The sequence below is a fragment of the Fringilla coelebs genome, assembly GCF_963513975.1.
Source record: "Fringilla coelebs genome assembly, contig: SCAFFOLD_32, whole genome shotgun sequence".
Classification (NCBI taxonomy): domain Eukaryota; kingdom Metazoa; phylum Chordata; class Aves; order Passeriformes; family Fringillidae; genus Fringilla; species Fringilla coelebs.
Window position 1 is genome coordinate 1,150,178 of NW_028167319.1, and position 13,362 is coordinate 1,163,539.

Consider the following 13,362-nt stretch of genomic DNA (forward strand, 5'->3'; position numbering starts at 1 on the left):
CAGGCTGCCAACACCCAGCCCGGAGCGCTCTGCGCCAACTGAGGCGGCGGCGCCGTCACAGCCGCTGTGGCCGCGCTCACGGTTCCCCGGCAACCGCGGCACCCGATTGTCGGGGCCGGGCCGGGCCGGGGACGCCGGGCGGGCCTCGGTCCCCGCTCCTTCCAGCCCTGCTGCCCCCTCGGGCCCCGGGCGCAGGGCGAGGAATCCGCTCCGGGGCCCGCACCGTGACGGCCACAGCGGCAGCACTCGATATCGCCGGGGCTCGGCCCCAGCCCCGGGCTGCTCCTGCACAAGGAAGGCGGCGCCGGGGGAACCCAGGCTCGGACACTTTGTGTTCAGCGCACAGAACAAGTGGGAATCAGCCACTGCAGGCAGGAACAGGCACCTTCTCCTTCTTCCTAGGGACACACAAGGAGCAGAAGGCATTTCCTGCTCGAATGGTTTATCACCTCAGCAGCAGCCAGGAATTAGGGCTCCAGAAGACTGACAGGATCACATCCTGGATTTCTCTTTGGCATTCTCTTTCAGAACACAGATGTGCTAAAAAGAAAAAAAACCCTGACAATACTGATCAACCTCTATCTTCAAATGAAATGCAAGACAGATTTCCAGTTGTATTCCCAGCATTGTAATAAAAACACACTAGAATCAGAATTGTTGCAATTTCCTGCTGGCAGTAAACTTGAGATTTTAATCTTCGTGCAGTAAACTCGAGATTTTAATACTTTTTCTGAGTTGATCTGGAATATACAGGTTTATATATTCTAAAGAACTTAAGTTTTTTAATTACTGCATAGAGCTTCATGCTGCTGAGCAATAGCACAGATTGAGTGTCTTCAGCAGAACTGGTTTGTCTTAGTAGAAATACTTAGAAATGAAAACTTTCCGAGTAAACCAGCATTAAGAAAGTATTTTTGAAAAGGAGGGAAAAAAAGACCACCCCCATTAGTTTATCATGTTTCTAAGTCTACTACTCTGTGCAGCCTAAGGAAGCTGTCATGGAATAAGGGAAGAGAGATCTCACAGCCATGTTATCCATAAGTGTGTGGAAAACCTTCACACAGAGTGCCTGCACGGCCGCTTTACAGACTTGGTGACAGAAGAGCAACACAGGATTGAACTAAGACAGACAAATACCCAATTCAAGTCAAATGACAAGTTATTTTCTTGTCAGATGGGGCCACAGACTGTACGCTGCTCATCATCCTGGGGGTTCAGGATGCCCTGCAGCATGGCTGAGACATGAGACTTGTGGAGTAGAATTATGAAGAGGTGAAGCACAAACATTTCTTATGCACCTTTATCGCATTACCAACTCAGTTTAAATTTCTTAAGTAGTCGTAAGTGTCAAGAGCATTTCCAACCACAAATTTATCTGGATTTCAAGGCCTGTATCTGTAAAAAAATGCAGTTCTTTTTATACTTCAGTGGTGTAAGTAGCTTTGAAATGCACAGCTGGTTTTCAACACATACTTGAGCTTCGATAAATAGGCATCATCTCCTTCAGGGTGCTTTCTTAAGAATCTGAGCTGTACATTGATGACAGAGGCTACAATCTAAACCATTCCCATCAGTCAGTAAGATAATTAAGGTGTTAAGAGAATGATTTTTATGAAAAAAAATATTTGTTTCTACCCTAGTTATGAGGTAGTCCTCGGAGAGGAGAAAAGAAGTGTGATTTTACTTGAGTGCAAGTAGATGAACTTTGATTCAGTAGGACTTTTCAGTTTGGAAACAAGTCAAGTTTAATAATGTGGAGTCAAAACAAATGCCCTCCCAGGTCCAAGCAAAGCAAACACAGTTAAGGTTTGAGCTGTTTCTGCTATCTAAAGAGTTGAATTTGTATATCAAATAGCTAAACCTGCACTCAGGCCAACCAGGGGCAAAAAACAAGGTGGTCATAAAGTCTCAGGATAGCCTAGCTGGTCATTGGCTTTTTGTGTAGCTTCTCCTCATTGGTCTCAGCCTTCATGAAACTTATGTGCCGGCTGTCAGATGTGCTTCTTGAAGAGAAATTGCAGGACTGTTTTGGAAAGGACAGAAAAAAAAGGCCAGAAAAAGATGATACTTACAGTCTGCTCTGTTTCCTGGACTCTGATGTGTCCTTGTAACGAGCAGGCTGTGAGGCAGAGCAGAGAAGGTTGGTTTTTAAAATGCCTTGCCCTAAGCTCCAGACTTTCATTCTGCCACACCTTCCCAGAAGTGTCTGAGGGGAGGGGAGGGGAGGGGAGGGGAGGGGAGGGGAGGGGAAGGGGAAGGGGAAGGGGAAGGGAAAGGAGAAGGGGAAGGCAAACAGCAAATTGCAGCAAATTAGGCAAGAAAAACACATTAAAACCCTCAGTTAAAGAAATTTGCAGTGATTTTCAAAGGAGACTGTTGCCTGAACTACTGACTTGACTTTAGTGGTTTCTGAAGAGTCTTTCTATAAGTATTTATGAAAGCATAAAAGATGGTGATAAAGGCACCTATGTCAGGTCTATCCATTGCTCTATGTATAGCACTGGTATTCTGGAGCCACACTGAACGAGTCACTTTAGTATGGTTCATTTCTGGGCACTCTGGGATAAAATGGGGAATAGGATCTTTGGCAGCAGTCATCACTGATCACTCCAAATTTCCACTAAGCTGGGTGGGAATTATTCACTGTTTCAAAGCCCAGCAATTTAAATCAGTGTTAAGTGGCTGGAAGTATGCAGCATCAAAATCTTAATAAAGAGGGATTTCCTGGAAAATACACAAGAACAGTTGCTTCCCTTTAAAAGCTGAAGATGCTAATTCATACCTTCCCATTTAGTGCAGACAGTTCCTCTCCAAAAAAAATTTTTTTTTTTTTTTGCAGGAGTATCATTCTAGAAGGAGAAAAGAGAGATGGAAGTCATATAAAGCATGCCCCAAAGGGTTATCCTGTATTTATTTGAAAGGTGTGCTGCTCTTGCTTTTTGCAAGAGGAGGGAGTTGGAGCTCTGCCCCTGGCTTTGGCATGTTGAGTGTTCTGCTGGATGTTTATTCCAGTGAATGTACAATATCCATCCTTTGGGGTAGATCAGTAAATCAGCTCCTACAGCTGTACAACCCTGAGCATTTCATGCATCCAAATATTAAAATTACAGGTTTGAATGTCCAGCAATTAAAAGTTTATTCAACTTCTTTTTCTAGCTCATAGAAAATCTGGGTTTACAACAAACTAGAATACTTCCTACAATACAGATGCCTCCATTCTCTGCACACCTGTAACTCTGGCTGATCTACAATACTGATAAAAATTGCAGGTTGTAGTTTCACACAAATTCAACGTTTTTTCCTGGGTTTTCTGCTCACATGGAACTTATCTTAAGGATTTACTTTTGCTTTCTCCTTAAACTCTGGAAAGATGTGATTAGTTTTATCTTATTTTGGTAAGTAGGCCAACCTCATCGTGCTGTTTTTCAATTGAGTTTATTCTGTATAAAATTACTTTTGCTTTCTTCCAGTAGTCTTGCAGACATCGTTTTCTGACTTGCACATCCAATTCTTCTGCATTGTTCACATTTAATGAGTTATCATATTATTTCAGAGACAACTGTTCAGCTTTATAAAATATAAAATAGCATTAAAATTTTATGAACTAAATACAACATTTAAAAGGTATTTACTATATTTTAGTATGCTGAAGGACCGCCCCAATAATTTAATACAAAACAACAATTTTTATAAAACTTAGATTTATATATAAATGCAAATACACTTGAAATATAAGCTGCAGTTACAAGAGGTGAACTTGCAATTATAGTTCCTATAAACTGTTTTCACAATGATGCTGTGAAAAGAAAAAGAAAAGCTTTTTCATTGAATTAACTCTGGGCTCTTCACCAGTACGAGTCTCTGCTTTTTTTTAAAAAAAACTCCATATTAATGGACACTACAAATCTCCACACCTCCTCAGTCTTACACAAACATCTCAGTTGTGCCTGCAGCACAGAATTGGAGGTACACGTTTGTTTTTTCCTAATTAGCAACTGCACACCCTCCATGCTCTAGAGATTAGAGGACAAGGTCTCTCTGTTTCATGGGAGGGATTGTACAGATAATTTACAAAAAAACTGAAACAGGGGGCCTAAAAATACATCCTACTTCAGAAAAAAATGATCAAGATTACTTAAGATTGGAAATTAATGCAGACACAGTGATTTCAGGCTTGCTGATCTCCTGGTTTATTCTCTCCTGCTAGTGGTAGATCCCCAGAAAGAAAGTATCCCCTGGGTGTTAAATGAAAATATTGATATTTTGCACACCATTTAGAGATGGGAAAGCTTTAAGAACTGGCCCTACATGGAAAGGTTTCACAAATGCATTTTTGCAACACTGTTGGAATTTTTACTTCTTTTTTTTTGCCTAAGTCAGTTCTTGATGACAAATATGCAACTTTCTGTGCAGAAAACAAACATCTTTTGGACTAAACAGAATTACAAAAAAGCTGCTACAGTTAAAATCACTTGTGGAATCAGCAGTACACTGAGATGGAAACAATCCCTCTCCTTTTTGAAGCAGTAACAGCAAGCTTACTCATTGGTTTGCAGTTCTGCAGCACAAAAGGAGCAGCTTTGATGAGTTCCTCGTCCTGAGATTCTGTCAATACCTGAATCATGAGTGCCAGACCATTGCTCTGAAGCAGCTCACACTGGTTCTCTTCTAGAACAGGACATGGTAAAGGAAAGCTTTGGTTTCAGCCCCACACACCTTCACCTTACAGTCATTTGAGGGGCTGCAAGTTTCTGTAGAAAGAGAGATTTTCATTCCAGACCCGAGCCTGCTGCAGTGACAGCAGGAGAGCTTCACATCCCACAGGATGATTTGACCAGAACTCAGATTGCTGTAAGAAAACTGAAGGATTGAGACCACTTATTCAATGGAGTTCCAAGCTCATTTAATTCTGGCCTGAAACATTTGAATAATGACTCCTGTATTTCTTCTCTTCCATCACCTGCTCTTGGAGTAGATATGCAACATTTCTGTGAGGCCTGGGATGCAGAAATATCAAACTCTCAAGGCTTGTGATTAGCAAAATAAAATTAGTAGCTTAAGCCTGGTCTAGCCAATCTGTTCCTCCTCATTTCTTATGTCATTAGCTGAATTTTTATTGTGTTCTCATTCACATATGGAATCATAGAACTGGTAACTTGCTAAACATAGTTCTTTCTTCTGTAAACTTAATAAAAAAGGAAATATAAAAATTTAACATTTTTATTTTGACAGTGTTGACATTTTAAGAGAAACTTTTTTCTTTTGAAATAAGTTTTCAATAATTTTAAAATGTTTTTTCTTTTCAAAAGACATTTTCCATTAAGTCTTGTTTCATGGAAATTCTTCATGGAAAAATGTCTGTTAAAATAAATTTATGACCTCTTGAGCTAATTATTGAACATGTTACTGGCACTCAGAGGATGAAAATCAACCAGGATTTTTGAACATAAGGCCTTTTTCTTGTTTCTCTAAACATACATGAGAAAAAACAGAAGTACAAATAAATTTCCCTTTCTCTTTGCTTGTGCTACCACAAAATACCAACTGAAGTGCTGTATTTGTACCAGACATGCTTGGGCAAGCCCTGAGGAACATGACAAAAACATTTCACGGCTACCAACTGCTTCTGTGTCTTGAAAGCAATGCTCTTACATGGCTTTTACAAATATTCCTGGCCTTGTAAGCAGTGGATAGAAGCTGTATGTGCCCAGGACCATGAAAAGGGTGCTCAAGGCAACCCATCTGCTAGGTCTGGATTGTAGTAGCTTTCAGGTCTGGATTAATTATTCCCTGGGACACCTAAGCCCAGCTCTGAATTCTTGCATATTTAGTCTAGGTTTCAAAGCTCCTAAAGACACTTCCTACTAACAAGCTTTAAAGTTTTAAGATGGAACATTCTAGAAAACTTTTTGTCCAAATACTGACATTGTATTATTTAATAGAACTCTCTCTCATGTTCCAGTCTTGATGAAGTGACACCATGGGAGGAGTCAGTGGATGAGAATTTAGGAGAAGCTGACAGACAGGAAAGAGAAAAAGCAAATCTTACCACAAACTTCAGTACAGTGTCCAATTGTTAGAATAATACAGATTTTTTTCTCCTGTGCTCAGTGTCTCATTGGACAGCAGTTTCAGCAGCTCTGACACAGTGGGATACTCTGCCAAGACAACACTCATGGCAGCTGTTTGTTAAAATAATTGGAAGGAAAAGAAAGTCAATCATGAGTGTACAAGAATTATCCAAGGATCAAATGCTGGGTTTGGAGGAAACTGTACAGAGCCCTCAGAGCCTTGGGCCTGCTCAGCTCTGCCCTGCTCCACCTTGAACAGCTCAGATTACCCCACCCCTCCTGTGCTGCTCCCAAATCCCGCCCTGCCCATCCTCCCAGCCTGTGCTCCACGGAGAGGAGGCAGAAGATCTGATGAATGAGGAGGGCTTTGCACTGCGCAGCTTCTGGAGATCCCTGCTGAGTTTCTCCATGTCCTTGATCAGCTCCAGCATGGAGCCAGAGAGAGCTGAATAAGCTCTGACACGCAGAGTATCTGCTATAAAAAGAGCAGGGGGCAAGCCCTTCCTGGCACTGTCAACACCACTGCTGGACCATCCACGCTGAGGCCCAGTCCTGTCACACCCAGCTGATCTGAAACTACCCTCAGTGCAACTTGATGCTTTTCAACCTTTGGGAACTTCCATTTGAAGCTCTTATGGCAGAAGTGTGAGACACAGCAACCATGGCCACAGCACAGGCTCGTCAGGATCACAGGCTTCTGCAAACCTCCTGTGCAAAACACAAAACCTCATCAGGAGAGCAGTGCCCAGCCAGCAAACCACAGCAGTGTGCTGTGCAGAAACAACACATTCGTTCAGCTCCACCTCTAAATGACTAAAGCTTCCTAAAGCTACACAATTTATTATTCAGCCACAGGCCTAACTCCAGGATCCAAACTGACTGGTCAAATCCAGGCCCAGAGCTCAGCTTTACTTACCCAGCATGGGCTGGAGCATCTCACTTCTAATGTTCAGCAGGGTTTAAATTTCACTGCATTTATTTGAGCAACAATGGGACAGTAATCCACCTCAGATGAACTGAATCACTCCCCACTTACACCTCTGAGTTTTAAAAAGCACTGCTACATCCACTGGGATGTGTAGAACTTGACTGCCTTGAAGCATTCATTTCTGCAACTTTTCCACCAGCACAAGACTTTAAAAATTGCATTTTAAAATGACCACAGATCAAAAATGTCTTTCCACTCACAGTTAGTAGCAATACAAGCATCCAGAGTCTTTGTTACTACCACTGCAAGTTTCATGCTGGAGTGACACAAACAGGAATCATGCAAAAGCTCAAGGAGAACTTTGGCTAATGTATCCAATCATCCAATAGAAGCAAAAGATTTCTGCACATCTGCTTAGTGGAAAAAAAAAAGAAAAATGTGATTTAAGCGACAGAGTTTGCAAATTATTTCAGCATTTCACCGAGTAAGTCCATCAGAGTTTTTCTGTGCATGTGTTAGTCATTACATTTCTTATACAACAGAAGCTGGATATACATTGATCTCAAGAAATGCAGTAACTGCATATAAAATAGTTACAGGAAAACATGACCCTGATATGTGCACAAAAGGGCAAACATCATGCCTGAGTTCTACCTAAGTCATTGTTTTCAGTCACGTCATAAGGACTTTAATTTAGACACACTTTGAATCAGAACAGCTCTGAACAGTTTTACTGACCCTATGAAATGTAAGCAGACTGTGGCTATTTGTGGACTTGAGCACAGCGTAGTGTAAGTAAAGATGGTGGAATACAGTGGTCACAGTAAAAGTGGGAAGAACAGCAAATGGCTTTGTAGGGATTGACAAGAAAGAAAAACCCATTGAGCTCTTGGATTAAGCTTCCTTTTATCAAATGCAAAGCTGTGTAAAGCTTGAGCTGCACTTACAGTTGTTTGCAACTGTGAGACCATGAAATGAACAGATGGGACGAACTATCTCAGGCTCTGAGCAACTCTCCAGCCACTCTTTGGCATAGGGAAAAACCCAACAGGAAATGTTTGTATTCTTTTCTGGAAAAGGAAAAACAAATTACCCCAATACAAAACGCAATGAAATCAACTTCAGCTGAACGGTAAAAATGAAACCAAAGTGTTACCGATTTGGAGAATATCTTTGAACTTCTTCCACAATTTTCAGAGCAACACGTCCCATTCTGGGGGTTGTTGACACAGGCACAGAGAGTGCTGCACACTGAGGACCAGAGCTGATAGCAGGGATCGGTGTTTTCAGCTGACAGATTCTTCTCAGACCTGGAGAGAGTTGTTCTCTTAGGGAAAATGCAAACAAGTCCCAAATAGTCAAGGAAACATAGCTGCTAACCAGCCTACTATTTGTCTGTTTGAATTGCAACCCTGTTCACCTGAACAACTGCAGCAGCAGGCTGATGCAGCCCATGTCTCTGACATAGCTTTGCCCATTTTCTAAAAGAGAACACACACAAGACTCCAGAGACAAATGCAACTGCAGACAAAATCTTAACAGCAAGCTGAATTTACATACATACATTCCCTTTTCTGAGCACATATCCTTCCCAGAAGGAAATACAAAATCATATCAACATATTGGTAAATAACCTTTCTATGTCTCTCTCTTTCTAGACACTCTCAGAAACGATGGGTTTGCATTTGCAAACTATCTTTTTAGAACTAAACCACGTTCTGCTATTTAAGGAAATCCCAGTGAGCAGTGACCTACTTTGACAATTCAGGTTCAGTTCCATGCAAACATTCATCTTCATAAATTCACTTCACCAAAACATTGCTTAATGAATGTTCCAGATTTTGGACTGCAGATTGGCAAATAGAAAAGGAGTGTTGTTGTAACACAGAAAAAACCCCAACTGACCATTATTTAACACCAGTACTAAGATGACAGAAACAGTCATTCTTTTCATGTTCACACCAGAATTCTTTATAATTAAAAATCAAATGAGGTCTTCAAACAATGCAGAACTACACAAAGTCTGTTGACAAGACACTGAAAATGAAAAGTGAAAACCATTAAGTCCTAAAGTAAGCTACTTCTCATCCTAAATTATTAATTCTCAGTTGTGGCCAGTATGTGGGGAGCAGAGACAGGGCAGGACTATGAAGTGCCTGAGGGCTTCCCCCCGCAGTGAGTTCTACACCAAGCAGGACCCTGGCAAGCTTTGGAACAACCCAGGAATCATTGAACACTTGCTGCTGAGGGAGAGAGGGAATGCAGGTGTCTGGTAACTTAAAGACATGCTGTGTGCACAAGTCAGCAAGGCACTGATCAAATCTGGGCATGGACAGGGCAACTGGGGCACCCTCACTGCTCTTGCTCCAACTGACAATCTTGTTATCTCATTTGGTGAGACCAAAAGCAAATGGAGACAAAGCAGGAGCACAAGTAATGGCAGGGGGCCATAGTGCACTCAGAAATACAAACAATGTTATTTTTATTACCATTACTCTCTAGAATAATCCCCAATGTAAATAAAGCTGCTTCCTTCACCATGCAATGAGCACTCAACTTGGCAAGGTCATTTATAAACATCAAACCACCAATTTCTCCAAAGTGTTCGCTCACTTCACCTACAAGAGGAAAAAAGAACAGAAACTTTTGCTTCTGTTTCTCTGCAAAATGAAAGGCTTCTAAGATTTTCCAACATCTCAAGCCTTATGTCCTTTAGACATTTTTACAGTGCCCACCAGTGTCTTGGCATATATGGTGAACAGAATCGACTGCATTGTTTCTAAGGAAAAGCCTTTCTTTCTGTTTTGTTGGCAAATGGAATAGATAGTGACCAAAGCCTCCTGCTCAGACCGAGCGCAGTCCATCTGAGATTTAAGGCATTCAAGCAGTAAGTTCAGATCTCTTTTCATATCTAGGAGCAAACACAAAAAACTTCATTAAAATTTTTATCTTTTCAATCTATTCATCTGGTCAGTAGTAGAATAAACCTGTCAAAATGTAGTATGTATGTGTCTTTTTAAAAAGGAGGGGAAGTGAGCCAAAATGGAGCGACATCACTTCTATTCAGCCACAAACAACAAACCTAGAAATATTTCTGTCCATAGTTTGTTCTTTGAGCATGACTTCATTTGCAGACTAACAGCCTCCTTTTAATATTTCTGGCCTTTAATTACTAGCAATTCTTAGGAAGTCTGATGTAAACTACTAAATATTAAATTCACAGTTGCAAGGTGCATTAAGTATAAATAATACACAGCCATTAAATTATTCAGAGTGCAAATAAAATTCGGAGTGCAGCTGAAAATCTGTGGAGTAGTAAGGAAAGAGTCCAAGAGCACAAGGCTGCTCCGTGGTACTGAGGTACAGGAGACATAAACCATGCAGCACAGCAGCAGAGCCCTCAGTCAGGTGGTTGGAGATGTAACACAAAATATTCTCTGGGCACCTACATACAACCCTAGGTGGGTAAACAGACTTGGAAAATCTGCTTCTTAGTCTTTGGGCTATCATTAAAAGACTTAGTTGATAATTATTTCTAACAGTGACAGAAGGTATTGTTTACTGTAAACCCTTACAAGGTTTGAGGGTTCTTAAAGAGGTTAAAATACAATAAAAATATGGATAAATATTAGCAAATTTAAAAAAAAAATGTGACTTTGTGGTTGTGTGTTTTACTATGTGTGTAGGTTTGGCATTGGATTTACCTTTTGCATATCCAATACAGTATCCAAAATTTGGCCACTAGGAAAAGGCATGTTTTCCCAACTGCTCACTACCCCACAACAGGCCTATCACAGTGGTCTACTAAAACTTTGTAAAATTGATGCAGATTATAACGACAAATTATATTAGATATCTTACCACACTGATTTATCTGCACCTTTTGAGTCTTCATTTTTGTTTTATCTCTGTTCTTGTTCTACAACAGCAAGGAAAAAGTTCTTTCAGTTCTGTTCAGATTAGCAGTGTTTATAATACATGCAGTAGAAATGACATCATTTTTCTAAAATGCACTTTTCCCAGTTTTCTGCTTTTACTTTTTCATGTCATGCACACAGTTTAATGTATTCTTATATGGCAAAGTTTTCCTTTGGAAATACAGCATTTTATAATAGCCCTGCATTTGTAACTACCAGGTGATCATCTTTTGAGAGTGGACATTCTGCAGAAATCAGGTTGTTCCATGTTACCCCTGAGGGGCACTGTCAGTAAAGAATATCCCCTGCTCCGTGTCACTGATCACAACAAAGCTGATCCAACTCTCCTTACAAGAGTGGCTAACTTTGCCATCAGCCAACAACTGGCACTAAGACCAAGTCATGTTACTTAGGTGGTGAACACTCTAAAACACTCGGCCTCCTGCTGCTCAAGGAGCCACTAAAGCATCAGCACTGTTCTGGCAGCACTGATCAAACCAAGGGCAGTGAGCACAGAGACATGTTCCTTACAGTGAGAACTCACTGAAATTCACCAAAGACATTGCCACATTCCATGGACCATGGAACCCACAAAACCCCACAGCATTGCTTCTTCACAAACCCCACGGGGCAGCCTCTGAGAGCAGAGCAGCAGAGTGACATTCAGCTTTGGAGGCAGAAAGATGCTCCCTCAAACATGCCCCAAGTCCCAAACAGAGAAGGTTGATGCAAGCATCACAGCAACCTCTTACAATTTCTCCAAAAATTACTTTGCTCCAGGTAGAAACTTTAAATCAGTGGCAAATGCAGCTTAAGAATGGATTCCTTTTCCTTCTCCAAGTGGAGCAAAGGCTCAAAGTAGAATCACTGTCATCTTAATGAAGACAGCCAGCCCTGCTTTCTCTTGGGAGTTACTGATTGCTCCCATTCCTTTGCTGCTTCTCTTAGAGAGCAAGAATTGAGAGTTCATCTCCCTGCAGCCTTTCAGAAGAGATAACAGACATGCATTTCATTTTCCTGCAAATCCAACTCTGCCACAACAAGGAAAAGCTTGCCAGCCTTTCTCACTTCGTTTTGTCCTACTGCCACCACCCCGCCAGCCTAAGAAAAAACACAACTCATTCAAACAAAAGGAAGGCTGTAAAAATGAGTTCACTCTGGAGCTAACTACTTTTCAGAAGAGTTTCATTTCATACATGTTTATACAATTATGCAATATAGGAAGCACAAGGGGTTTAAAACTGGATGTATACAAGGACACATCTTGACCTTTACCTGCATCTTTTTGACTTTTGCAATCTACAGGAAATACACAAAATAGTATTTATAAGCCAGACTACATTAATTAGATGCAAATAGCTCACCTCAGTTGTTGCATTACAGATCAAGGTGGAAAGGCAACCAACTACATTTGCTTCAACAAACAGCTGCCAAATGTTGCATATCAATCTCTTCTCCATCAGTTATGGAAAATAACCCAGTAACATCGCTTCAAACCACTCCTGGAGAAGTGCAGATCTGCCAACAGCAGATCTGCTCAGCAGCACTAGAGCACATGGCTGGCACGGTCAGGAGACCAGCCAGCCTGGGCAGGATTTACCCTTCGAAACCCAGGGAGCAAAGCCCAGAGGGGAGAAGTGCGGGTTGTTGGCGTCCTGTGCAAACCAAACCCCACAGCAGCAGCTGAGGCCGTGAGGACGCTGAGCTGTGGAACAGGACTCGGGGCTGTCCTGGCCTATTCCAGCTCCCTCGCACCCTCCTCCCTCAGATGGGCCGTGGGTGATTTACAGCTCATTATCAGAGCTCCACTCTGAAGCCTTAGCAAGCACCCCAGATCAGCCCAAATAGAAAAGGGAAAGAACATATCAAAATTTAAAACAAAGCGGGGGGGGGAGGCTTGGAAGGCAACAGTCTAAAGATGAAACAGCAGCTGCATTCTTCTGTGGGAAGGCCGGGGAGTCCCGAGGGGGAAATGGGGCACGGCTCGGGTACCTGTGATCCAGCGGCGCGGGTGGCTCCGGGCAGACCCCGAGGCGAGGCGAGTGCCGAGCGCTGTGCGGCTGAGGGATGGGATCTGCGGGCTGAGGGGTGGGATCTGCGGGCTGAGTGCTGGGATCTGCGGGCTGAGGGGTGGGATCTGCGGGATGAGGGGTGAGATCTGCAGGCTGAAGAACAGCGGAGGCCCCGCTGCACTGAGGGCCGGGATCTCGCGGATCTGAGGGCAGAGCCCGGCCCGGCCCCTCAGGAGACGCCGCAGCCGCAGCGCCGCCCGAGCACCTCAGGGCGCGGCCGCCCTCGGAGTCGGGACAGCCCTGAGCCTTCCCCTAGTTCAGGCGGGAAGTGCTTGGAATTGTAGAACCGCCAGGGGTGAAAGAGATCCTGAAGACCATCAGTTTAACATCAACCCAGCACTGACACTGCAAACCCTAAAGCACTAAACCATTTG

At 42.5% G+C, this 13,362-nt stretch overlaps 1 pseudogene across 1 annotated transcript; it reads right to left on the bottom strand.

Moving 5' to 3' along the window:
• Positions 1 to 371: 371 nt before the first annotated feature.
• Positions 372 to 12,975, bottom strand: LOC311166038 (telomere repeats-binding bouquet formation protein 1-like; annotated as a pseudogene). The gene is made up of 15 exons: positions 12,909 to 12,975; positions 10,861 to 10,918; positions 9,791 to 9,910; positions 9,489 to 9,617; positions 8,905 to 9,036; positions 8,420 to 8,480; positions 8,188 to 8,324; positions 7,947 to 8,069; positions 7,260 to 7,412; positions 6,050 to 6,182; positions 4,543 to 4,668; positions 3,455 to 3,567; positions 2,783 to 2,849; positions 2,073 to 2,119; positions 372 to 540 (listed from the first exon to the last, which is right to left on the bottom strand). The product of its transcript is annotated as a telomere repeats-binding bouquet formation protein 1-like (transcript).
• Positions 12,976 to 13,362: the final 387 nt, after the last annotated feature.